The sequence below is a fragment of the Chinchilla lanigera genome, unplaced genomic scaffold (genome assembly GCF_000276665.1).
Source record: "Chinchilla lanigera isolate Chin_1 unplaced genomic scaffold, ChiLan1.0 scaffold00002, whole genome shotgun sequence".
NCBI lineage: Eukaryota > Metazoa > Chordata > Mammalia > Rodentia > Chinchillidae > Chinchilla > Chinchilla lanigera.
The window spans coordinates 34,879,970-34,904,655 of record NW_004955403.1 but is presented as its reverse complement, the minus strand read 5'-3'; the positions used below and the strand labels follow the sequence as shown (position 1 = coordinate 34,904,655).

Here is a 24,686-nt window from a genome sequence, read left to right as displayed (position 1 = left end):
ACAATTGTCTGAGTATCAACTTTATTTATATAATGTACAGATTTTTGGAAAAGAGGCATTGTGTGAAGGAAGTAACAAACTCAATTCTTTATACTGTTACTCTCTAAGTCTTATTTTTGGAATTATTCCTAGGTACAGTATCTTAAGGTTGCTATGGATTCTCCAGATGATAGAGAAATTGTAAGTGATTACTGGAACATAGCACTATTTTCTTCATAGGTAATAGATTCTAGAGTCATACTAAGGTTACTCTCAGGTAACTCCTTGGAGAAATGAGGTCTGTAGAAGGTTAAGATGTACTCTTCTCTGCCCCTCTTTGATGCCCTTTCTGTTTATTTGTTCAAGAATCCCTCACCCACTGAGTACAATAAAATAAAATAAAAACAGTCCTAAGAAAAGGGAGCCTTTACTTGCTGGAACATTGCCCTTCCTGATCCCTGCCCTTCATTCATTCCCTCTTCCACACTCTCTTCAAGTTACTTTACCACTAATCCCCTTCTTTTATAACTTTTCTGACTGCTTTAATAGCTCCTTCTTCCTTTTCTTTCCTTTGTATTCTCTTTCCATTTCCTACTTTTTCATACTTTTTCCTTTATATTCTGTGTTCTCTTATTTCTTTCTATTGTTTTCTGTTTTATTCTGTACTTATCTCTCCTTTGCTTCTTCTCTTCCTTTCCCCTTCTTCCATTTTCCATAATATATTTTCACTATTATCTTTCTGTTAATGTAAACAAAAACAGAACATCATAAACTTCTATAGAATTCTCATGAACTTGCCATTATGCATCCTTGTTGTGTGAGAATCCCTAAGAACCGCATTCATTCATCCATAGTTAAAACCAGGTATCTTGATTAATATGCTTTGGTCTCTTCTAGAAGAGAGAGAGTAAGATGTGTTTTGACTTCCTTAAGATCGTCCTTAAACTTAGGAACTCATGAGAAAGACTCATAGGGCTTTAAAAAGCTATTTTACTTATGATTACAGTTTATTATAAGAAAAAGATACAGATTAAAAGTAGCAAAAGAAACAGGCACTGGAGCAAACTCGGGGAAATCAGGTGCAGTCCTCCAGGTATGCGCTCCCTGTGAAGTTGCAAAGAGGTCCACTTTAATATCCCAGCAATGGTACACCACAATATATGTGGAGTGTAGCCATTGGTATCCAGGGTTTATATTTAGAGTCGATAATAGAAGTATGCTGTCACAATCTGACTGAGTTCACCTACACAAACTACAACCCTATCTGACTATCCAATCTCCTCACCTTCTGAATACCCAACCCCCAGCTAAGATAGTTAATCATCATAAATCATGGTTGGTAAGGTATACTTATCTGGTAAGATTTATGTTGCATGGCTAAAGGCCTCAGATATACCAAAGCACTGTTATAAGGCAAAATATATCAAGCGTTCAGCAGTTATCTTCAAAGAGTTGGCCAAGGTCCATTCAAAAGATAGTTCTTTCTTTGGAATGTGCACTATTTGTTTAACTCAGAGATCTGAGTTAATTCTTTTTTGCCACACAGTACCATTGTTTGATTGAATAATCCACAGTGACCACTACATTACTTCTTGTTCAAAGCTTTACAATTTTGTTCATAGTATTTATCTAATTTTATAGACATTTTCTATGAGAGGCTCAATCTAGTAAATCATTCTACCATCGCTGAAGTAATGGCCAGTGTAGAAGTCAAATAAAACAGTGTAATTGACATTTATAGCCCTTTACAGTCTACCATTAATTTGTTTTCCTGATTGTATTTACTCTATTTTCAACAAACGAATGTGCTTGGCATTTCTCAAATGCTTGTGAAATTCAATTCATGGAAGCATATTCTTCTTTTTCTGGAATGAGAATGTGTTTTTCTTCTCATCAGTGAAAGAATCCTTACTTTTTACAACTCAGAGGAACTAGCACTTTCGTTAAATTTAAACTCCTGCCTCATTTATCTGTATTACTGCTTATTTCATCCACAGAAATTCTGAAATTTTATACGTATTTCTGGGCAAATCTAAGACCCAAAATAACTCTGAGAACTTTAAAGGGGTAGATAACATTTCCTCATGTACTGGAGCTATATAAAAGTATTAAATATTGCTGATGATAGTTTTGACAATCTGTGTACAATATAGAGTGCATTGTATGCTTAGTGCTAATACATTATCACCAGCATTAGTAGTGGCTGCTAAATACTAAGAGTGCTTAACATGATCATTTTGTTAAATGGTTTATTTCCCTTATTCTTTCTGATAGACTCTTGGGTATGTGGTAGTTTCTCCCTTTTAAAGAAATACTAGGTGAATACTGTTTATTCACAATTATTCAGCACGTATGGACAGGGAGAGTACTTCAACCTAGACGTGCTGATCACAATCCACATGCACTAAACTTCAGCGATTTACATTACAGACATAGATCTTCAGAAATAAATTCGAATTTTAGGCGCTGGGGATTTCGCTCAGTGGCACAGCGCCTGCCTGGCAAGCACAAGGTTATGAGTTCAATTCTTGGTACGAGAAAAAAATAAATAAATAAATAAATTAGAATTTTATTTGAGAGAAAACTTTTAAAATGTCATTTTTCATTATCAGCAAATCAATACATGAAGTTTTTGAAGAACAGATAAAAATGAAAATAATGTTACTTCACAGTTAGTTTTTCATGCTTTAGGCAAAGCAAACTGAACTTATTATTGTTTTGGGAAAAGACTTTGTAAATAGCAAATCAAATTTCTACATGAGGTAAGTAGCTGTTGAATCACTTATTGATAAAATAATTTAAAGACAAATAGTGAAAATACGTTTTTATTTGAACTAAAAATTAAAATTTAATATATAGTCTTTGAAAATGTGCAAAATATACTTAAATTACCACATTTGTATATATATATAATATATATAAATATTTTACTTAAGAAATGAGAAAAGCACTACCAAGTATTTTTGAATCTAAATGACTTAGTATATGGAAATCATGCCTTATTAAAAGTCCAATAGCATTGTATAACTTTCTATGTAATAATAAAATTTCAAATACTTTGACTTCAGCAATGCTGACGTTTTTCCTCTTTACATATTTGCTTGAATTATATTTTGTTAGTGGTATGGACTGAATCAATGAATCAAATATGATAAATAAGATGCCTTAAATGTATGCACATAATTTAGTTTTATTAACCCAAAATTATCTGAATTTTCTCGTTTTAAGTGACTCAGCTTTTACTACAAATCTCTTGATTATGAGTTAACCTTTTGAAATACAGATATATCTCACTTAATGATGTACCGGTTTAAGGACTATTGAGATTTACGTCTAAGCCCTGCTATTTTGACCTGCTATGGGCCCCTGGATTTAACACTTGCATTCAGAATTACAGCATAGGAGCATGAATGACAGTACAGTCTTCTAGTGGCTTCTTCTACAGCACAGTATTTTTGTTGAGCATACTACACAAGACAGTACTATAGTTTATGTTCTGTTACGCAAAGAATTTCTCCACATAAGAGTTATGAAATAAAATCAAAGTCATCAAGTTGGAATTTCCTCTGACCATTTCTTTGTACTGAATATCATAACAGACGTGCTATACACAATTCCTCACTTAATGACCTATAGGAGAGGAATGAGAAAGACAATATTAATATTGCCAAATTGCATATGGAGAAAACCAAAAATATATTTTAATATAGAAATGAATCATGCATGGTATGAAAGAAAAGGAATTTTACTCTTGAAATTTTAATTTCAGATAATTTCTTAAAAAGTACACATCTAATTCTTTTAAAATTAACTAGAATAAGATTTTAGAACTTCAGGCCAGGCATCGTAATGCACATCTATAATATTCACAGTCAGGAGGCTGAGGCAGGAGAATCGCTGCGAGTTCAAAGCCAGCCTGGCTACAAAGTGAGTTCAAAGTCAGTCTGAACTGCACAGTGAAAGCCAGTCTAAAAAGCCAAGAAGAAAAAAAGAAAGAAAATTTTAGAATTTTCTTCAGTACATATTGAAAGGATTATAAGTCCCTAAAATGAAAATTGGTGATAAATACAGACTTGATTACATGACAATTAATATGCACATATTTTAATGATCAATGCTTATTACCTTTTTGAAACCTTTTCTAGACTTTTATGTTTAACTTGAAGACAAATATATGTTTCTGTTATGTCATATTAGATAGTAGAAGAATGGCCTTTTATAAAGAGATTTAAAAAAAACCTTGGTATTTCTGAAAGTATGTAGCTGTAATCTACATATTCTTGATAACAGATTCCCTGTTTTGTTTGAACTAACTCATATTCCAGCTCTGTTTGGCTTCCACCTTTTGATGTACCTTTTGATCTGCTCTCATTACATTCTTAGTAATTTGTTTTATCTTTCTGTAATTCAGTAGCAAAGTAATATGTTACATTATTTCATAAAGGCTTTAGTAGACTGTTACATTCAACATGGTACTCATTTGCCATTAATCAAAAAATTATTAAGTTTATATATCAAACCAAGTAAAAATGTCTGGTAGAACCAAGTGCATATATTAATGATAATATATATAAATATCTTCCACATCTTCAATTATAGTATCTGTAAAAGTATAAAAAATGTGTAAGCTTCATCTTTCTTTTCCTATAATTTTAACATGTTATCTCTAAAAGAAATAATTGTGTTCATCAGGTCACTCCTGTTGTTTATCTCAGATTTAAATTCTAAATATGGTAAAATTTTAATAAATAGTAATTCTAATCCAGAAGTTCATGGTTATTTTTGGGAAAAAGACTTCAACAAATTTAAATATGCTCAGATATTATTTATACTGACTAAATTCTTTAGGAAATGAAATAAATTATATCTTAGAGTACTGTCATTTAGTAATAAATTTCATTTTGGGAGAGATATCTATTAAACATAAACATGTTTATAATGTCATAGATTCATGCTGAAAGCTGTAAATTGTTGATTATCTCTTCCTTAATGGTTTATAACATTCAAAACATAAAATTATATTAAAATAACTTTACTTAGGGTACATAGATTATAATATAAATAACTTTATAATTCTCCTGTTAAATACATGTTTTGCTCTATCCTTAATGCAGGATATTTAATAGCATCTAGACTGCCCAGCTTGTACTTTATGTTACCTGCAGAACACTGCAAGCATTTTTGTCAGTTTCTCCTACTCTAGGAAATTCTGAGTTAAAGAAGATGAGATTCAATTTTGTGGGAATGAGTAGAGCTGAGAGGACAGGAAAAGGATGAGGAAGTATAAAGAATTAAAAATTATATATATATATATAAATTCTGAGGATGAGATTGATTATGTTTTACAAATATATAATAGTAAAAATGAGAGAAGAATTCACTAAATGCCTTGGTGGAAAGATCAAACTAATCCCAATAAAATTCTAAGTATTTAAACCTATTTAAACAGAAAATAGTGTTTAAAAACTTGTCAGAAAGGATGGAAAAGGTATTTGATGAATCCTTTTCATTCCCTGTTATAAGCTTTCTTCATGTTGGTGTGCTCGTTATCTTATGACTTTGCATTTCACCAAAGAGATCCCAAACTCCCATCATTCTAACTGGATGAGGACAATGCCATCTCCTTCTGGTCATTCCTTCTGAACCTGCGGCCTCTAGAAGGAAAGATTGATACACATATAATTCTCAAAACTATTTAGTCTTGCATTTGAAATAAATGTAATATGGCTACTGGTCTATTCTCTTGAAAAATTTCAAGAGTTCAAAGGCATATCATTTAGAGAGGAAACATTTTCTTAAATGGGTAGATATTAGAATGTCAAATATTAGTTCTCCCTTTATGAAGTCAAATTCACAAATATATGAATAAAATACCTCCAACTCTAACTGGTAAATAAGTCCTCAAATTTTCCATATATTATGGATATATTAAACTAGAAAATCCCGCAAAAGCAGAATTAGAGCAGGTACTCTTATTTCAGGAAACAACGCTAAATCTCACAAGCCTGGAAGTCACCAGTCCTTGTCTTTTTCCTTGTCACATTTTTCCATTCTGCTTACAAAATCACTCAACTTTTCAAATTGTTTTCACCCCTGTTGGCCCTAAATAAAGCCACTGTTGGACTTCACTTGATCAGGGCACAGTGTACATTGCTGTGCTGATAGGGATGATTTTCCCATGCAGTAAAATAAAAAAGAGAGGGAATCAAATCACATCCCATCACTTTCTTGCTTCAAATTCAGTATGGATTCAACACAAATCTTTGGATAGTCTATGATGCTCAATATGCTAAAGTCAGAACTAGCACTTACTACATATATGGTAGTGAAGCTAATAAATATGCATCATTTTAGGTCTGCTTGTCTTGCTAACATCTCACAATTAGGCTAACTCAGATTTTTGTCCCGTTTATTCTGCAGTGCCTTCATTTTATCAACGTTCTTTCATTTCAGCATCTCCACTTTTACTCTTTCTATACTTTGCCTTTTGTCCTTGTTTAACTGCTTGGTTCAGCTCTAGGAATCTTGTTTGAACGTGCTTACTCTTGATGCCATAAGTTTGGGTGCAATGTCTCTCTGTGTTTTCTACATTTCCCAGATTACTGCAATGAGTGAATAATTTCCCTGATAATCTGTCTGTGCAACAGTTGAGAAGTCCAATTGGCTAATACTTTTATCACAAAATAATCTGTTTAATTAACCTTCATTTCATAAGTAAAGAAATCTAAGAAATTTAATCTCTGTTAAATCCAGACTACTGGGGTGATATCTAAAGCCTGAGAAACATTTTGCAGTGACTGAAGATTATCAGCCATCTAACCTGGACTCTCCCAAAGTGTCTGTACTTTCTCCATTAAGGTATTTGTTGATATGTCTTCATTCCCTATTACAAGTTTTCTTCATGCTTGTCTGCACATTGTCTTGTGACTTGGCATTTCATAAAATCCCAAATATCTGTCATTTTAACAGAATGAGGGCAATACCATCTCTCCTCCTGGTCTCTAATCATTCCTTCAAACAGGCACCCTAGAATGAAAGATAAAATGCAAAATTTGTCTTAAATATACATAATCAAATCCTTTCTTCTTCCATTCTTTACAAAATTATTTTTCATCTAGGAGTTAGAATGCTTGTTATCATTGCTCCCACATATCTTGAGTCACTTTGAAACACACAACTCTTAAATTAAGCTTAGTCTTCAGTAACTCAAATTCACTTTTTCAGTTTCTCCAGAGAAAGCATTCTGCCTCTTTCAGTTTAATAATCCTGGGTAAATTGGAAGGCATCACAAGATGGCAAGAAAACCTAGGGGAAATTCCTTCTGTTGGCTTATTGGACATAATTCTCTACTGGATTTGTGTTCTCTACTAGACGTTAATCTGTGCCTCCTATGGTGTCTGACTCCATTAGATTATAGTCACATATGCAGCAGTGGAAGGAAAGGAGGAAGGAGGGAAGGTTTAAAAAAGAAGGAAAGGTAAAAGGAAGGTGAAAAAAGTATTTAAAATCAGTAAAGAGGGGCTGGGGATTTAGCTCAGCTGCAAAAGCACCTGCCTGGCATGTGTAAGGTTGTGTGTTCGGTTCCCGGTACCGGAGAAAAACCAAAAAAATAAAAAAATAAAATAAAATAAAATAATAAAATAAAATAAAATCAGTAAAGAGTAAAAAAAGCTTCTCTGTGTAAAAATGAGAAATTGAACAAAAAGAATAACCAATGATTCTTAAAATATAGGTATTGATCATTCCTCAGACATGAGATGAACTTCACCTCTGTTGTCATTTTTCTGTCTGACTTCTTCCTTTTATTGGCATGTACTGCTCATTCTTCTAGTATTAATTTAAGTATTAACAACATAGTTGATTTTTCTGTATTTTGGATAATTTACTCATATATCACATTATCATCTAGTTTTATCACGTTTGCATATCTTATGGTCCTATATCATATTTATATTTATTGGCATAAGTCTCATTTGTATTTGTACCCAGGCACCCTGCATTACTTAGTCGTTTACATCTTAGTCAATACTTCTTGAATTAAAGGATATTTTTAAATTCCATTTTAACAAGATGTGGCAAAAATGATTTTTAAGCCATACATGCCTATATTCTCCTTCAATGGTCGACAAATATTTTAGAATTAGATATATGGCTGCTATGAGCATAGACTGTGTTTCTTAGCCCCTATTGAAGTGAGTGTGGTGATGTGAGGAGCTCTGTGTCAATGATAGATGTCTGAAAGTTTCATGAACCATTCTCAGATATTGTCCTTCATGCAGACAATGTTCTTCTTCTGTTCTTTTTTCCTATAGGCTGGAAATGCAAGTATGATAGGATACCAAGACAGCTTTCTCAAATGCTGATGCAGTAAATTAAATATGCCCATGCCCCTGAAAAAAGACTATATTTGTTTATATAGGAGAAAGTAAGCTTTTATCTAATTTTAGCTACTTTTTCTGCAAGTGTTTTACTTCCCAATGACGAAACTAAATCTTAACCATTGATAAAAGCATCAAAATGTATCTCCTATGAATGTACTTCCTCTGAGCTGGCTATGTTTTGAATTGTATCTCCTAATAAGTCAGATGTCAAATTCCTAACTTTCAGTACGTCAGAATGTGACCTTTTTTTGGAAATAAAACCACTGGAGAAGATTTTATTGTTGTATTTATTTATTTATTTGTATTGGTATTTATTTATTTATTAGGGTTTTTTTGGTGCTGGGAATCAAATTTCAGACCTTGCACTTGCCAGGCAGGCATTGTGCCTCTGAGCTATCTCCCCAGGCTAGATGAGAATGTAGAATGCACACTTATACCAACCAGTGTGATAAGTTTACGCATGAAAAGTGGGAACAGGACTCACACACGCTCGAGGAAGGTGCCTTCTGGAGACTGGCGTTTCACTGCAACAGGCCGAGGAACTGTGAAGCCAGCGGAGAGGTCTGGAACAAACCCAGCCTTGTGCCTTCAGAGTGACCTCAGCCTGGCTAACACTTTGATTTCAGACTTCCAACTTTCAAAAGTATTAGGTGATAAATTTCTGTTGTTCTGCTTCCACAATTTGTGTTACCTTGTGATAGTAGTTCTGGGAAATTCATAAAGCCATTTCTTCCCTGCTAATTTAACATGAAGAAACATTGTTACAAGGTGAAAAATAAAACAAGTTTATCCTACATTTTTATGTAGCTGCATAATAATAAATGGCAAGCAATTTCATTAGAAGTGAATCAGAGGACAGTTGTGGGCAAGTTAATCTATAATCAATCCTCAGTGCTTTTTTTAACCTTTTCCTCCCTGTCGTAGTCAGTGTCTCATCCCTGAGACACAGTGCCCAACACGATTTAGAGGAGAAGAGGTATACTTGACTCCTCGTTTTCAGCCTATGATCGGCCAGCTCTGGGGCAGTGACATCACAGTGGATGCGAGATGTTTTAAATTCAAGGGGCTCAGGAAGCAGAGCAAAGGAGAAGTCCACAGCAGAATGATCTAGAGGCCTTCCATCCATGACCCTTCCGCACCCTTGAGCAATACAGTAAACTCAAACTCTCTCTATTAGTTTACTGGCTTTGCCATAACAAAGTAACAGGTATTGAATGATTTAAAGGGTAGGAGTGTGCTGTCTCACAGTTCTGGAAGCTATAAATCTCAAATTGAGGTGTTGGCAGAAGTGTGCTGTCCTCTGGCAGGAAGGATGTTTTTCAGTCCCTAGGGAGGAAAACAAAGCCTATGAAGTTTAAATCTCCATCTCAACAGCCACACTCCCCTAGAAATGCCTGGCATTTCCTTCACCCTTGTGAATCTCTCAAATTAGTTGTACTGCCTGCATTCTTGTATGGGAAAGTGAAATAATAGACAGTACTTTATAGAAAATGCAAGAAAGCAGAGGCCCTTTGCAGTCTACCACTAGAATAAATTATATCTAGATCGAGAAAAAGTAGTTTTATCATGCTAGAACCCTCTCTTAGATTACTCTAATATAATGTCCCTATGATTTTGGATTTGTCTTATATTCAAACAGTCACACTGTCAGTAAAATTTAACAACATAACTGACAGGAGCCATCAGAAGAGATCTACAGGACATCTGTTCTTATTGGTCTAGAAGCATACAAGAAATAAATGCAGAAATGAGCATTAAATCTGTATAAATAATCAATATTTCATTCTCTATAGTAATGTTGTTCTTAACTCTGACTGTAAATTTTATATTTAAAATTTCTATCCTTGCAAAACAGATTTAGTTGCCAGCCATGTGTCATCCTCAGTATGTTTAGATGCATTTGTGCAAATTTAGTAAATATATTTTGCTAAATATGTGTAAATACCTCTTTTTTTATGCACAGTGTAAATCCAATATGTTACTTTACAGTGTAGTGCAGAATACATTTGCATTTCTTTGCAACAGGAATGATTTATGGTACACCTGACAAAACTTTTCCTTGGATCATGCTTGAAGCCATAGCTGAACTTTCATCTAATCCAGGTAGCTACATTTATTATTTAAATGTATTTCCTTCCATTAATGATGAAGCTACTAGGTCAGTTTTGTTTGTCATATGCATATATGATACTAAAAATGGCAATTTTATGAAATTTCTCTGAAATTCTTAAGAAAAGTAGTATTTGAATACTTAAAGATGCTTATAGTTCCAATTTCACTTCTAATAAAGGCATTTCAAAATTTCACCTTTTACTGCCTCTATTAGTTTACTAGGTTTGTCATAATAAAGTAACAGATATTGAATGATTTAAACATTAATTTGTTGTTTCGCAGTCTGGAAGCTATATGTCCGAGGTGTTGTCACAGCTGTGCTGTCCTTTGGCAGGAAGGATGTGTTTCAGGTTTCTCCTCTACTTTCTCCTCCTTTGTCTTTAGATCTTCTGCTTTCATACATGTTAATCTCTGCCCAAATATTCTCTTTTTTAAAATAAAGATACCAGTGTTATTAAATTAAGTGTACACTAGAAACTTCATTTTAACTTGCTCGGAAAGATCCTGTCTTATAAATAGTCACATTATCAGGTATGAGATGTAAGGACCCTAACATTTCTTTTGTGGTTTTATGGTGATACAGTTCACATCATACCATTCCCTACATTTTTTGTGATGATTGACACATAGTTGGCATTCAATGAATGTTTATTATTTGATATACAAATTATGAGTGGGAGTATAATTAAATAAGATCACATCAAAATCATGAATCTTAAAGTAATTGCTACTAACATAGCCAGAATTTGTGTGTGTATGTCTGTAAGCATGTGTGATCAAGGTAAGGATTACATATTAGATATATACAGAAGGAACATTCTAAGATTGTATGGAAAATATCAGAGAATACAACCAGTTTTGCTTATTTCCCTTTGTTATAAATTTTAAAGGAATGAGCATTTTTTTTTAATCATTAGAAAAATACCGTATTAGACATTGGCAAAACAAAATCCATTAAGGTAAATCCACTGCATTCATTGGTACCTACAACTTCATATTTATCAGTGTGATGTTTAAACAAACACGAATGTACTACCAGTTCTTTTACTTTTAGAAACATTATGTGTAAAGTTATACAATTTTGCAAATACAAAAATATGGATAAAATCATTTTTCTATATTTTAGTATAAAATAGCAGCAAAGTAAGAGAAAAGTAAGGAACAAAAGCTCCAGCGTGTGTATATTTTTGTATTCATTGCTCTTAAAATCTGGCTCAATTTAGAAAGAAAAGTTGTGTTTTGTGGACCTCGTTGCTGTTAGTTTGGCTCCAGGAATACAGACCTGAAGAGCAATATTTCTTTTTGTGTTGATTTTCAGACATAAATAGCTTATGATAGTGATTTATTTATCTGCCTACACTTTTTATAATGAATCATCCCAATTACCCATGGCAAGAAGAGAGGTTCTACCTACATATAACATACTGTATCCAATGGCTTATTATTTCCACAAGTCAGTATACATAACAAGATTCCAATTTATACTTCACTATATTTTTACCAGCATTAGTTAGAAATGGAAATACATCTGTACTTCTAGATATCTATACACAGACTCTGGTACTTTGGTAACATGTACTATGGGGTTGAAGAGGGAAATATCATTATTTTTAAGGTTATTGAAATGCCAAGAATATTCATCCAGGCCCAGGAGAACCTACACGTAGGTACAGGAGAAGCCACAACACACGCCACCAGTGCTTTTTACTTTCATATCTGTCCTTTTTGTTTCTGTCTGCAGATTCATTCTTTTGAGCTGGTGATTGATGTGCTTCCTATGTAAAAATCTGACTAACAACAAATTTGACCTTAACCTTCTATAATCCTCCTTAACAACAAATCTAGGCTTGGCTCATATTCTCATGACCTATTTCTAAAATATCCTGGGGAAAAGTAATTCTAGAATAATTTTCCATTGGCAAGAAGTGGGGTAGGTATTATTTCTCACACTCAACTATAGCTGAGAAGTGGAGTCCTATAAAGTCATGGCAACTCCTAAGATAGCCAGATGGAGTTAGAAGAAAAATGATTTTCAGTAGAAAACATTCCTTTTTTATTACAGAGGAAAAAGGATTGGAAACAAAAATAATAGATGATTCCCACAGAAACAAACATAGCATTTTGAAACATCTCTCATTCTGTAAGAGATCTTTTGTCAGGTCCTCAGGAATATAGCATTAAATGTTTATCTCTAACCTTAAACAACAGACAATATTATGTAAAATTTGTGTAAGAAAGAAAAGCAATCATAGTTATCAAGAATCTACAGGTGTACAGGACATTTTCTTTCTATTTCTTAAAACAGCCTTGCAGAAAGGTATTCTTTTTGCTATTTTATAGGCAATGGTACAAAGAGGTACATACAGAAGTTTAGAAGAAGTCTTCCAAAAAAGAAGCAGAAATTACACAAGATAAACAAGAAAGGTATGATGAAAAGATAATTAGCATAGACCTTTAAAGGTTGGCATGTATTTGGACAAAATAAACTATTCAGATGAGACTGATTATTGAGGCAAGTGAAGAGTAAACATTAAATTTTATTAAGGTATTTTAATAGGAAAAGAACATAAACCTAATTTTATTTTTGTAGAGGATACATATGTATGTGTGTGTGTATATATATGTGTGTGTGTGTGTGTATATATATATGTGTGTGTGTGTGTGTGTGTGTGTGTCTATATATATGAAAAAAGTAAGTTCCAGAATTGTTTTTGACTTTCTGGTCAATAACGATTTATTGGCAATATCTGTGGCAGAGGGCATGCCATGCCAGAGGTTAGCCCACTGGTGTAGACCTTTACACCATATTCAAACATACCAGGCACTGCCCTGCATTACTTTCCCAACTTTCAAACTTATGATGTTACAAAAGAAAACAACAAAACAAATTAGTTTATCTTCTTTCATACAGTAGAAATAGACTCTCAAACTACATGTATCATTAAAATGGGAAAAATTCAGGATAACCCACTAAATCTTAACTAAGTTTGGAGGTGTTTTAAGTACTATGTTAATAGTTGTGATTCTTTTCTACAAACAGAATTGCTTGACCTCTTTTGTTTACTTTTATAATTAACAAAGATAATGAATGAACCAAGCCTAATTTTAAATGAGAACAAAATAATGATTAAAAGCCAAGTTAATTTTGCATACAACTTTTGATGTTGAAAAGAACTACTGCAAATTAGACATTGTCACACAAGATAAACAGAATGAGATTCATCTGTCTCAGTTGCAAAATACAATTTCTAAATATTTTTCCTTTATCTTTTGGCATTCATAAAACATCGATCACATCAAACATTATCCTGTCTATATACTACTTTCTATGTGAAACAGTGACATACAGTGGAACTATTTGTAACTCTTGTTACAATAGTAACAATAGTAACTCGTGTAATAGTAAAGACTGTACTGTACTGTAGGCTAAATCTATAGTGTCAAGTCACATGTTATTTTTGCTTTTGGATTGATTTCAGGCTATGCAGTGTTATGACAGGTAGCCAGCCATGCAACTCATCCTCCAAAACTGGGCTCCTAAAGACAACATGGAGAATACTCATGCTACTCACAATTATGCTGGGGTATCAGCCATATGACCCAAGTAAACTGGAGTAGTTGTTCACCTCATTGCACTATGCAATGGGAATTTATTACATTTAGCCAGTTTTATTTTGTTTATGTTTTATGTAGCATGTGCAAAGATGCTCACAGTTACAGAAGTTCAGATTGAGTTTGTAATTTCATTTCATTGCTTTTCCACTTCATATTACCATCACATTTCAGAGTCCTTGAACATAGAATCCTTTATGCTATCTTAATTAGTCATATATATATTATATATAATTTTTTTGTATTGTAATATATGTTATTACAAGATGTATTTATCAATATAAAAATGCAGTTCTTCATAGTGCATGTCTGGTTGGATTTATAATATAGTTAATTAAAGTATCTAAAATTTGTTGATAACTCATCCAAAGAATTTTAGAATCAGGAGTGAGTAACAAATCATGTATTTATTGAGAATTATTATATGAAAACATGAAGTTACATGTTTGTATGTACATTATCTCTTTCATTCTTCAAAATATTGCTGTAATATAAGCACATTTTTGCCTCACAGAGAAAATCGAAGTAAAAATCATTTTCATATGATATCACAGGTTTTTAGAAAGTATGTAATACCTAATTCTCACTCTTGCAAAAGTGCTTTTAACATCTTTGTAGAGGTTATCTGTATGTTCTATAAGGCTTCCTCCAAAATAAGAATTGGAGGGTGGTATTTAAAATTCATGTTAGAGTTACAATAGCCTTAAACATAATTATATAATACTGTATATCCATTAAAAATAAGTTTGTAACTGGAATATAAATTCAAGTTATTATGATAGTACACTTAGATGTAATTAGACAATTCATCAAATTACTCAGTAAATAATTCAACATCTAAATTCCACTAGGATACAAATGTTAATACATTATTCTTATTACAGAACCCACATACTGACTGGGCAGTGTAAAGAAATCACTGTATCTGCCTTAATGTCTGGTTGCATTCTGAGGGTTTTCTAGGAAGGTTAAAGCTAATCTTACCTCTTTCAGCCGGTATCAGTACAGAATGGAGCTTAATCAGCTTTACCTGCAATTTCAGCTTAAGAAGCAATAGTATATTATTATCAGAATAATACTTTATTTTTTTGTCTGGCACATGCCATTCCATCTTTGTGTAAATCACTGTTTTATTGCTATGACAAAAGACTTGAGGATAGCAATGTAATAAAGGAAATGTTTATTTCTGATTGAGAGGTTTTAGTTTATGGTCATTTTGTAGGGCTGTGGCAAAACAATAGTGGAAAGGTGTCTGATAAAAAGCTGTTCACCTCACAACAGCTAAGAAGCAGAGAGACAAAGATAAGAAAGGGGAGAGTTGAGGTGTGGCCTTCAAGGACAAGGTCCCAGGGACCCCCTTTCTCCACTGGACTGCCCTTGCTCATACCCCATTTAGATATTGATTCATTAATGATTCACCCATTAATAAGGTTAACACTCACAATCCAATCTAGCCCTTACCTCCTAACATTGCTGCTTAAAAGAATCAACCCTTCAGTACTTGAGACTGTGGAGGACACTTTGTATTTCAGCCATAATAATATAGAAATATTAAAATCTCCTTTGTATTTTTCCCACATTATAGTAGCAAATGTTACTGAGATCTAGCCATAAGGTAAGCCATTTATTTAAAACTTGCTATTGTAGAAGTAAATCTGTAACATTTGAGGGGAGTTTCAAAACTAGCCTCAAATTGTTGATTCTGTGTGTTGAAAACTAAAATCATAAAAAAGAAAGTTTGCTTCAGATCGAGGAGTGCTTGTTAACATTTCCCTGGATTGCTTGAGGTTTTGGGGCATTGCTTTCTTCTAGCCTTGTTGCTATAAGATGTTTATTACAGCACTAAAACAAGGCTACTTTCTGTAAAGAATCATCTGCCAACTGGAAGTCTGTCTCCCAGGACTACTATAATATAACCTAAACCATAGATTTTTGTTTGTTTTCCTCTGAAATAGTCATGAGGGAGGTGGTGAGTGGCTGAAAAGGATTATCAGGCTGATGCCTTTATACCCAAGGAATCAGTTGATTGTGCTTCCTTATAGTCTCCCCTCTGGATGGTTATATGCTGAGAAATGATTGGGAGGAAGGAGTGTTAATTAACATAAGAGATTGGAGAATAGGTCACATAAAGGGTAGATAATCCAATTAACTGGAACACTGAGCACCATCATGTGCTAAAAATCAGAATTATGCTGAAAGAGGCACAAAATAACAAGACTCAAAAGATGACAAAATATTAGGTGAGAAAAGAGTTCCATTAAAAGTAGAATTTCAAAGGGCAAAGTAGAAACGAAAGGTCAGTCCCTACAGCACAGGTTGTTTACAGAACTCAATGAAGAGAAATGCAAGGTTAGCATAAGAAATAACTAATACACTGTAGAGGAAATTCTCTGCCTCCCACAGCACAGAGAAAATAATAGTCACATTTGTTACTTAAAATGGAGAAACTGTCAATAGTTCAAGGTGCCTTTGTCAAAATGAACAGACTTGTTACAATGGACTTTAAGGTCTAAGTGGTAAGCACTTGTTCTCCATTTTTTTCTCTCTCAAGTAAGCAATATGAATAATCAAAAAGTTCTGCTTGTGCATTAAATGACTCAAACCAAGCACATAAATAACTCCTAATCAGGTTCCTTTAGAGTTTTTGACAACTGTAAACAACCTATTTTCCTTGCTCATCAGCTTCCTTCCTTCCTCAAGTCCGAAACTTTCCAAGTGAAGAGACCTGTTCTTTGTGACATGGCAGAGCTCTTTCTGGAAAAGAACCAGCTTATGAGGATAGGAAACTCAATGCTCTAATCTTACTGACACCATCTCCGAAGAGCTGAGTCAGGCAATCATTACAAGCAAAAGGAAGACATTTTCTTATTGTAGAATTCATATTCAGATCATTTAAAATGAGAAATCTTGTTTCTTTTAAATGAATTAAAAATGCTAAGAGTAAAGGAAATTAGTCATACTGTGGATCCTGGTAAGGGGTATCTATTCCTCATTTCCATATGAATAAAATCCTTTAGTAATACATCAAATAATTTAATAAATTAAATTTAAAAGACATTATTTCCATATTAATAAAATCCTTTACTAAAAAGTCAAAAAATTTGATAAGTCAAATTTAAAAGATATTACAAATTGAGTGCTTTCTAGGGCCAGTCAGATTAGCAAACATTGAGGTACAGCTTATAAATTCAGTATGTGACGTTCTTACAGTTGATCTTGAAAATTATTTAATAGACAGTGAGTCCAAGTAACTGAAGGCAATGTTTTTATATACTTTTTTTACCTAACAAACTCTGTAAATTCAGGAAAAGGAAGTCAATGGGAATTGTACTGTTCAGAGTAAGATTGGTAAAATTGCTGCACTGAAAATTGTGAATTAAAAATTAAGTTGAACTTGGACAGATGCCAGCAGTAAGAAAGACTGTAGAAAGATAAATTAAATTCAAGAAGCAAGACTGACCATGCTTTTGTTATGTGAGATTGAAAAACTGGTCTGAATGTCAGATAATGTCTAATTTTCAAAATCATGTAGGAGAATTAGCAAAGAACGTTTAATACAGGAATCATTCTTAAATGTAGATGAAATTGTGACTGGTTCAAAGTGCACACACACACACACCCTGAAGAGAGAGTCTAAGAGAAGTCAAGACTCCAGATCCTTCCCCTGTAAATCCCCCTCAAATTCCTTCCTGAAAATGGATGAAAATTATTCTCTTTCCATTTTCCTGTGTAGTTCTTTTTGTAAGGTTTTGGTGTTACTGAGAGACACTGATGGAGAAAAAAGCAGTCCTTTATTGCTGGTGCAGGAGGGTTGCAGGAGATTGCAAGGACCCTCAGAGGAGGGAGATGGGGAACAACTTTTTAAGGTTAGACTAGTAGTGGAATTAATATGAGCAGGCAAAGTGTCCTATCTTGAGAGGATTTGGGGGTTGTTGGCCCAAAAAGGAAGCAGGAAGTTTATTTTGGACTAGAAGAGGAAGAAGATGGAAGTTAGTCTTGAAGGGATACATTGTTATTCTTAGGCTTTGTGCCATGTTGGACCACTGTGATGATGACCCTGGCAGAGTTTTATATGGGCAGAAATTCATCACTTTTCTTGGAGGAAAAAAAAAAAAACTACATATAGAAAAAATTTTATAAGCTGTGAATTGAAGAGTACAAACAGTAAACGTATGCTTAAGACACTTAAAAAAATACATTTCCTCTATGGACAGGGTCTCTTTTTATACTGGTTTCTTCCTTGTTAAAAAGGCCAAGAGTTTCAATAGCTAAGTAGTGGTCTCTTCCCTTCCAATTTCTCCTTTTCTGAAGCAAAAACAAAAAATCAGCAACCACAAAATCTTTATGTTTTCTCTGTGGAAATGAATAGTTATAAGGAAACTAAATAAAGTGAAAATATTTGGTTTTTAAAATATTATATATGTATATAATCACATTGCAAGTGGACCATGTGTGAAGAAAAGTAATACATGTAAATGTTTTCAGTAATTGCTTTTTCCCCTGCAAAACAAATCTCTAACAATATCAATCTGACCTTTGAGAAATTCCTGCCCTAATATCTTTTGATCTACTCCCTAGCTCTCTTGACACCATCTGTTCTTTCCTTTATTTTTTCAATTTACGTTTTTTCCTTTTTCTATGTGGCAATATGTTGAATATACTTGAGTGCTCTGACCAAATTCAATAACTAAATATATTATACTCATAAATTCAGATTCTCTGAATGTGGAATTTTGACTGCAGTTCCCTATTATTGCTATTTCCCAATATTTTTCCATTTTCATGAATATTAATCAGACTAGACATAATAAAGAGTAATATGTAGAAGGGAGAGGAGGTAGCGAATAAGCTGTGTATTAGTCAGCTTGCCATCACTGTAATAAAATAATTGAGAAAATAGGCTTTTAAAGGGAAAAGAATTACTTTGGCTTACTTGTGGAGTTTTCAGGTCATGACCCACTAGCCTCATTATTGGAGCCTGTGACAGGACTGTGAGGCACAGCAAACTGCTCACTTCATATACCACAAAGCCAGGGAAAAGGAAGAAGCTGCCGTCCCACAGTCCCCTTTGAAAACTCATCCCCAGTAGCTTAGCAGCTCCTTCTCAAGGTTCCACCGGGTCCCAGGAGTGCCACCACAGGGCACCAAGGTTCTGAAACATGCACCTTTGAGAGACACTTACCCAATCATCATAATTCAGATAATTAGTCTGTTTTCAAAAGAGCTTCTACAGATAACCTGTAACATTGACTTTAAGACTAATTGGCAATACAATTTTTTTGTTTTAATTTTCAGGTCTTTTCTTAAATGCTGTTAGTCATACAGATTGAGTTTAACTCTAGATGTGCTTTGTCAAAATTGTCTTGTACTTTAGTAAACTATGTTGTAAACCCTGATGGGAGGCAAACCCTTTTCACCTCAGCGGCATGCCTGCTGCTCCTTGTTGCTCTATGACTCACTCTGCTTCATTTATGTCTATGATTTGCCTGCTTCACGCAATAAGTGTGAGAAGCTATACTCCCTTTTCCCTCCTGTTGTCCATAACATTGCTAGGCATAGCCTTCTGACCTAGGTCTTTTTCTGCTTCTCAAAAGCAGAGATAAAAACAATTTGAGGATACACACACACAGAAACATGCAGTTAAACCAACAAAGAACCTTCAGGGTCATTAGCAATAGCTAGAAAAAATTGTTAATGATAAAAGGCAGCTACACGCTTTTAAATCAATAAAATTTAGAAAATTATTCAGTTTAGTTTAGTGCAAGAATTACTTAACTTAGTTATCTGGTTAAGAAATAAAATAAAATTTGAGAATTTCTCTGTATGAGTGTGGGGACCAACATGAGATCTGCAATCCAGAGATTACAACGTTGATGAAGATTTTTAAAACTTTAAATTAATTTTGCTTTAAATTGCTGCATAGAACTGCACAAGCTATCATGTGATGATCTCATATTTACACACATTGTGTAATGTTAAATCAGTCTAAATATATCTCCTCAAATATCTATTATCTCCCTTTGGAGAAATTATTTAAAATTCTTCTAGTTCTTAAAATGTGCACTAATTTTTTTTGCTGCATAATCCTCAAATATTTTAATAAAAACACACCTCTAAATAGCTAAATATAAGGATCTATAGTTACTGTGCAGTTACACACTAGAGAATCACACAGGTATATGTGAACTTAGTACCACTGATTCACTTTTCCTTGTACCTTTGTCCTCTGAATCTTTCCAGCCTCTTGTAACCACCATTGTACTCTCAACTTGCATGGCACCAAAATTTGAGACTCTATATGTAAATGAAATCATGTGATACTTTTTTTCTTATGCCTTACTTCTTTCACTTAACATAGTGGTTTCTATTTCTGTTGATATTCTGTCAGTGATGGGATTTCAGTGTAGTTTTATTTTATTGAGTAGTATTTCATGGTGTACATGTACCACACTTTCTATATCCATTCACATGTTAATAAGATATTTTGATCTTTTGGCTATTGTGCATAGTGCTGCAACAAACATGCTACTGCAGTGGTCTCCTGCCTTTGGCTTACTAATGTCAATTATTTTGACTATATACTCAATAATGAAATTCATGGAATATACTATAGGACTATCATTTTTTAGGGATCCCCATATTGTTTTCTGTAATGACATTATAAATTTACATCCACATACCAACAGTGCACAAGTGTTCTTTTTTCCACATCCATATGAGAATGTTATATTTTGTCTTTTTGACAATGAGCATTCCATTCATACTAAAGCGTGGCAGTGTCTTATTGTGGTTTTGATTTGCTTTCTGGTAATTAGTGGTGTTGAACTATCTAAGATTAGATACACACACACACACACACACACACACACTTACACATATATATGACATTTGTATGTTTTCTTTTAAGAATTTCTCTTTAGACTTGCTGCCCATTTGTTATTTGTCTGTTTTTTGTTTTGAGACAGGGTCTCACTGTGCAGTTTGGGCTCACTTTGAGCTCACTTTACATCCCTGGCTGGTCTTGAACTCGCAATGCTCCTCCTGCCTCAGCCTCCTGTGTGCTAGGATTACATGCATGCATCACCATGCCTGGTCCGCTGCACATTTTGAAATCACATTAATTTGTCCTTCTGGTATTTTTGTTCCTTATGCATTTTTACTATTAACTCTTTAAAAGATACATAGTTTACTGCAATGAGTCCTTGACTGATCAGTATTGCATGTCTTTATCTGTTTTCATGAGAAACCACTTTGAAGATATCGATATGTAATTCAACAAGCATTGTTAATTTCCTACCACTTTGTTTGTAATTCTGTATTGTCTGTACTGTTCTTTTGCTATTTTATAAAAGGTTGTCTGTCTGTTAATGTTTTCCTCCTTTTACTTTTAAAATTAAAAATTAAAAAAATAAACAAAGATGATGTAAATCCAAAAAAAGAAAGATATATAGTTTACAAACATTTTCTCCCATTCTGTAGGTTTCTTTTTACTATTTTTATTTTGATACAACCCCACTTGTCTGTCTTTACTTTGTATCTTGTGCATTTGCATTTGGATTTCTGTCCTAAAATAGCCTTGCCCAGTCCAATGTCATCAGTTACTTACCCTGTTTTTCAATAGTACCTTCATTTTTCTTTTTGTTTATTTGTTTGTTTTTTTGTTTTTCTTCCAGTGCCAGGAATCAAACTCACAACCTTGCGCTTGCCAGGCACGTGCTTTGAGCCTGAGCTAAATTCCATAATACCTTCATTTTTCATTTAAAGCCCATAGTACCTTCATTTTTCATGTCTTCCATTTAAAGATTTATCCATATTTAGTTTTGGTATATATATATATATATGTGTGTGTGTGTGTGTGTGTATATATATATATATATATATATATATATATATATATATATACACACACAACTATATATATACAACTATATATATACAACTATATATATATATATTTACCATTTCAATATGGTTCTTGAAACTAAGAGTACTTAAGGACTAAGGCTTCCTCAGTGAATTTATTGAAGGAAGATATAAGTAAATAATCAATAGAAAATGATAATATTTCACTGAGGTATGTCAAATGAAACAGGGACAGGGAAAGAGAAACAAAACTGTCTTGGAAAACAAGGTGGGGGTAATTTTTCAAAGGAATATCACTATATTAACTTGAAAGAAAAGATATGAATAAAATTTTGTCAGGCAGAGTATTTTCAGTGAAAAGGAAGATATGGAGTACAGAGTAGTTAGGAGAATACATATGTCGATCTGCACATAACTGGAGAATACTTTTCAAAATTAGCATCAGCCAAAATGGAAGTACATTAGTAGCTAGGGATGAGATGGTACAGGACAAAGAGTTCACATTGATGAGATAGCCACTAAGAACCACGAATTTTGGTTGTGAAGGGATGTGATTTGACAATTAAATTGGAAAGATGACTTTGGAAGCAGAGAAGGATAGATGAAAAGGGACAGAATGAAAATGTGATGTTACCAGATTCTTCATTTGTTAGGACTTCATTGCAGAGGCTTCTGTAGACAGATGGGTGTGAAAGTCAGTTGTGATCATATAGTAAAGAAGATGATTCTAAAAGAAAGAACAAAGAAACAACTGAATTATTGGGGCAGGAACTATGGATGACTGAGAATGGAATTGACTCTGTTTTTAGTCACGTTATTTCCAATATCACTTTCCTAGAAGCTGTCCTCTAGTGATATTGATTTATCTTGAATTGTACATAATTTCTTACTGTGCAACAAAGGACGTTTGAAAACTGAGAAATATATAATGCTTTATCCAAGGCTGTTTGTTCTTCCTCCTAGTAAGGGTTTTACTCATTGCCAAACAAGAAAGACAAATTTACTGATGACTGCATGTTATTCGGTCACAAACAGGCTTTTGTCAATACTCACGAGTGATAGATAATTACATGGCATACATTTCTAGGGAAGTAGATTTACTAATAAAGAGAGTAGTTACACATTGCATAATTATTGCATATTAAAATTTTGAAAAATATTAACAAAATTATCTTGTAAATTAATACAAAGTGAATCAACAAAGGAATACCTATTGCAGATTGCATTTTTAATATAATGCTCTCTGATTATATTATAATGTATTTTTTATGATTATGCCCCTTGAACTGTAACAGTGAGATTTAAGATTTTTGTGTGCTTGTACTTTCATAGTACAGGTTCTTAAATCATCTATGCTCACATGAAAAGTAAACTTCAAAGTCAAGATATTATAAAAGTAATGTGATGTAATTATTGAGTTATGTACATTTTAAAAGCTTTCAAGAACTTAAAGTGAGATTCCATGTCTTGAGTTCTAAAATGTGGTTTTTCTAAATTTGTTTGGATAGTTTGGTAGGAATTTTTTTCATGATATGCTTTAGCAGTTTTCATAAGCCGTATCTTCACATAACCAAGACCAGAAGCAGAGAGCAACTCCTCAGCTGGCTTTTTCTTGGAAGTCTTGGCAAATGGAAACTGAGTTGATTTCCTGTTTTAACCCATGAGCGAGCACAGAGGTAGGGCAGGTGCATGACAAATGCCAGTTGGCATAGTCCAAGTAAGTCCCAGGGGAATCAACCAAGACCTACTGAAATTCAAACTTGGCAGGGAAGAGAGGATTGACGCAGTGTTCTATAGAAAGTCAGTTCTTTCTGTGCAAGACACAAAAACACGGATGCCATATAGACACAAAAACAAGAGAATGATATTCTCCAGAATACAAAATGAGTATTGATCAAAGAGGTGCTTGTGTCTGTGAAAATGATCACGGATTCTTTTTTACTTTTTACTCCTAAAGCCTATTTGAATTAAAATATCCCAGTGTCCTATTCTGCAGCCCTAACAAGCCTTTGAATTATTGTATAATTCTTTGCCAAAATATAAATATGCAGTCGCAGATATAAAACAAAGAATTTTTTCTTGATTCATCCTTGAAAGGTTTTTTGATGTTCCTTACCTTTTAAAGGACATTCCACTTGAGATTTTTAGAATTTAGCAGATATTTAACTTTTAGTACTGTTAAGGTACTAAAGTTAAGGCTACTCAGTTAAGAAACAACCTGAAAAACATCATGAAAAATGTATAAAATTTGCTTTATATTATGGATGGTATGAATTTGTTTGTTTGATTTTTGAGACAGGGTCTTGGTATTCAGTTTAGAGTGGTCTTGAGCTCATTATGTAGTTCAGGCTGCCTTGAACTAGCAGAGATTCTCTTGCCTCAGCCTCTCAAGCGCTGGGGTTATAGGCATGTGCCACCATGCCTGGCTGGTATAAATTTTTATAGATAAGAAAACACTAACAATTTCTTTGCAGTAAAATAATCTCAGGTCAAGAAAATATTTGAAATCTCCAAGTTAATTTAAAAACACTAGGTGGCATCTGATAAAGTTGTAATAAGCTTTGACTTAGTCTCTGATACACCTTGTAGGATGATCAATTTCCATATTTGGATTTATGTTATGATTTTCCAGGAAATTATGTCATTATGGTAGCTACCCAAGTCCAAGAAAAAAGTAAAAGCAAAGAATATAGAAGGTTCTGGTCTATCATCCAGATGATGACATACACCAAATCAATC

The 24,686-nt window shown here is 33.5% G+C and overlaps 1 protein-coding gene and 1 pseudogene across 1 annotated transcript in view; both read left to right on the top strand.

The window, feature by feature from the left end:
- Galntl6 (polypeptide N-acetylgalactosaminyltransferase-like 6) overlaps positions 1 to 24,686 on the top strand; it is a 1,020,690-nt gene that overhangs the window by 36,884 nt on the left and 959,120 nt on the right. The window lies entirely within an intron of this gene.
- LOC102019881 overlaps positions 1 to 24,686 on the top strand; it is a 33,658-nt pseudogene that overhangs the window by 179 nt on the left and 8,793 nt on the right.